Source organism: Hibiscus syriacus, unplaced genomic scaffold (genome assembly GCF_006381635.1).
Source record: "Hibiscus syriacus cultivar Baekdansim isolate YM2019G1 unplaced genomic scaffold, ASM638163v2 tig00002237_pilon, whole genome shotgun sequence".
Lineage (NCBI taxonomy): Eukaryota > Viridiplantae > Streptophyta > Magnoliopsida > Malvales > Malvaceae > Hibiscus > Hibiscus syriacus.
The window spans coordinates 15,158,624-15,162,993 of NW_024061918.1; positions in this window are offsets into that span (position 1 = coordinate 15,158,624).

The window sequence follows — 4,370 nt, forward strand, 5'->3', positions numbered from 1 at the left end:
TTGATCCTTGAGTAGTTTATCCCGTCCTCTAGTAATTGGGGTTGGAGGTAATGTAAGCCCATCCTTTGGACGTGTGGTGCATGTATCAAAAAATAACAAATATATGGTAAAAGGTTGGCTTATAAAGAAACGAAAAAAGAGAAAAAAATGATAGAAAGAAGGGGTTCTTACTACCAGACACTTATAACCTTCCCTAGCTACAATCAAAGTCTTGAAATCGACTTCAGGCTTGCTTACAATTGTTGTTGTATGTACACTCTTTACTTTCACTTGCTTTTGATTTTCTTTTGATCTTTCTTTTTCTTTCACTTTGAAGATGATGAACTTTTTCTCGCTGTTTTTTCCTCCTTTTGTTTTTCTGCTTTGTTTTCCTCTTTTTCATTTTTGAGTTTCTTGATTTACTCAAACAACTTCAATACTTGCTCTCTTCCACCTTGGCTCTGATATCATATGATACGGGTACACCCTACTCCACTTGGTGAGGTAAGACTTGCCCTTTGATTGTAGGACCTATGAATGCAACAAGTGTTCCTACAATAAAAGCTCAAAACAAAAGGGTTAAATGTAATGAATAAGATGAAAGATAGAAATGACAGGGGAATAGATGATGATGATGATGATGATGGTATGTTTGTAAGGATTTATAGAAGTATTTTTATGGTGGAATATTGGTATAGTGATGGAAAAAATAAGTATGGAAATGGTAGTTAAGAATGAAGGTAGTATCTCAAGTAACAAAGGAATAAAACTTATATTAAAGCTTAACCCTAGACCTTATAAAAATTTGAGGGGTGGTGTTTTAGAACTTTGACCCTTTAGGATATTAAAGCAAAAGAACCAGAAGTATCTGGGTGGATAAAAGGATAGGTGACTCCACAAGCACTATTGCACTTAATAAGCTGATAAAGTTCTAAAAGAACTATGAAAGAGAAAATAATCTCACAAATATTTTCATTGAACAAAGTTAGGTCTTTACAAATAAAATGCTAAAGCTATTTATAAGATTTAGGATGCCTAGGGTACATAGCATTAAAAATGTGAACATATGATTTTTAATGAATGGACATTCATGTATGAATGTTCATCCTCTTTAAAGGTGTAATGCACGCCTTGTATGATCAAATATGATGCATTGGATGAATGCAAATTTATCCTTCTATTAATAATTCCCCTTTGGCCAAATGTTTCCCCCTTGTTATGAACATGTTTATTTATCTCATTTGGATGAATGTTCATGAATGTATCTTGGCTGAAATTCATATTCCCTTGTGTGAATAAGACCATTCAGCTTCTTGCATTAATGGATGAAATAAAAATCCTTTGAATGAAACCTTGCACCTAATCATAAATATGTTGATTTATTTGAATAGTCTTTTCTGGTTCATGCATATCTCCATTAATTCTTTCCATACAAAATTTCTTTGAAGGAGATGAATGGTTGAAAATCCTGTATGAGTTTTCAGCCAGCACCGTCTGCAGTAATTTGGAAATATCTCAAGCTACCAACGTTGGATTGATACAATTTAAAGTATTTTGGAAATCTAAGATATAGGGGATTAATAGTTAAGAAGACTTCATAACCAGAAGTATGTGATCCTGCCAAGCACCAAGTTCAAACAAAACATACTCACAATTTTGAAGTTCTTCCTAGATGATTCTAAGGGAGTTCTTCCTTATTTCATTACTTATTTACTCATCTATGCTTTATATGTTTTATAAGCATTATTTGACATTCTAAAGTATGATTGAATATTCATATATTGTCCTATGCTTGCATCCTATATGATATTCATGCATGTCACATCTTTAATTAGTTTATTTCATGCATATGTTACACATTCCTTACTTATGTTGTCATATCAATTGCATTATTATATTAGCCATGGAATCATGTGTTTCATTAGAATGTTACTTATTACTTATTCATGAGCTTGAGAATTGTAACTTATATACATTTTGTGTTTGGTGCAAGGTACATTCAAGGCAATCCAATGGACAGTTCAAGTCACTCACATTGATCGCATATTTTGAACACTTTCGAATCATATTTGGGTTATTGTGTCTCTTTACGTCGAATACCCTGTCTATTAGCTTTCTAGAACACTTTGAATTGCATCAATCCGACATCGGGAGCTCAAGATATGCCCAGAATACTAAAGACAGTGTAGGCTGGAAATTTATACGGGATTTACAACCAAATGAAGAGTCATGTTCACACCTGATGCATTTCCTCCTTCATGAATCCATTTATGGCGTGTACATTTATCCAATAAGGCTAAAGGACTTGTTCACATTCATGGGAGATGGATGCATTATTTTCAAGTTCATTTACCAAATCCAAGTGCATGAAGGGAGCCTATGAGTCACGTTATGTTGCATGTATTCTAAAGGGGGCTGAACCAACATGCATACATTCCTTCAAATTCATGCAAGGAAAATGAATCAACATGTTAACATAAGGGGAATAAATTTGAGCATGAAGATTAATTCAATTTATGGATGAACATGCATTCATGCAATGCAATATTCATGTTCATATTAGGTGTGCCATGCATCTAATTAAAACATGAACATTCATCCATTAACGTTCATTCATTAAAGGCCATGTATTCACACCATGTGTACAATGTATCCTAGGCATCCTTAGGCTTATAAATAACTAGCATTTCATTTGTAAAGTGGAACCAACTTTGTTTAATCAAATATGTTTTGCGAGAGTTTCTCTCTTTTGTTCTTAATTAAACTTTATCAACTTATCAAGATTAGCTTATGGCGTCAACCTATCTATTTACACCTTAATGCTTCTGGCTCCTATCACTTTTATAGATAGTGGGTCAAATTCCTTGTTTACCACCCCTTAAATAAGCAATATAAAGTTTGGGTCTTTGTTCTTTAACATTGGTTCTTCTTTGAGATACTATCTTTCATCTTCATAACCATCACCTTCATTCTACCTCCATTACAATACTTCATCATTTCCTTTAAACATATCACCAACTTATTTATATATTCCATTGCCATATTTATCTTTCCATTTCATTATTTCTATTTAACCATTTTATTTGAGTTTTTTTACTTGGGCAGGATTCTTGCTTTCATAGATCGAAACAATTAAAGGAACAACATTGACTTCACCATCGTTTCATGTGAGGCTAGTTGAACTTCATCAAAAAGATGCTTGGAACCAGCTCAAAAATGGCTCGTAATCTAACTGATGTTAACTATATTCTAGATTTAATGTGTTCACATTATGCATCTTGAATGTGTTCATCTTCTTTTAGTCTTCCAACTACGTTAGCTCCCCTTTAGCTCATTCAACTAATCTTTAAGTTCCATTAAGCTCCCATAAGCTAAGTGAGATAGCATGGAACCTTTACGAGCTAACATGAGCTACCAAAGGTTGTAATTTTGATCCATGAGCTACCATAAGTTGCCTTAGATGCCAATGTACCTATGCAAAGCATACAAACAAGTAATTAGATAGGCATTAAGCTAGGAGAATGATGAATGCATGATGCCACCCATGTTACGAATGTAAAGAAGCTAACTATGAATGCATATGCATTGAATGAGCTAAAGAATAATGCATAAACATGGAATAAGCATATAATGAGCTAAGTATAAAATGTGTATGCATGAATTGAGCTAAGACTGAATGCATGAACTAATATAACCATGACATATATTTAAGTAAAGATGTAATATGAACGAGCATCATAAAGTTTGTAAGTATTCAAACATGATCTAAATACTAAAGCACATGTAATGCATATAGAAGTAAATAAGTAATGAAATATGGTAAAAATCCCTTACAATCATTATTATAAAGCGTCCATGATGTGAGCATGTATTGAAGAAGTTTAACCTTAGGAAGGATCACATCATCCCCCTTCTTTCAGGTGATTTTCCCCCAAATCGATGTTTAGTACATAAGTGAACAACTTTGATCTCCGTTGGACTAAAAATTCTTTCATTATTATCTTTCTCCATTTTCTATGCTCAAAATGCTTCACACGTTTTATCCTTTGCCTTTGAATCATCAATCTGAAAAATAAAGCAGAGTTAGAAGTAGATAACTTGATTTCAAAGAAATTGAATGGATGAATTTCATTAGTGAAAGAATTTGGACATTTAAAGTTTAGGTTCATTGAAACTTCCCTTTCAATAAGTTTTTTGAATTTTGAATATGGGATTAATGTACTTGGAAAGTCCATGAACATGTCTCTTGAATTTTCAAGTGGCATATCTTTTGTAATTTCAAAAGACATTTTGCTTGAATCACCTTGAATGTACCTTGGAATAATTTGCAATTTAAATGAAAAAGTAGGAAGAATAAATGTTAGTAGAAAATTAAATTTTCCAACTCTTCA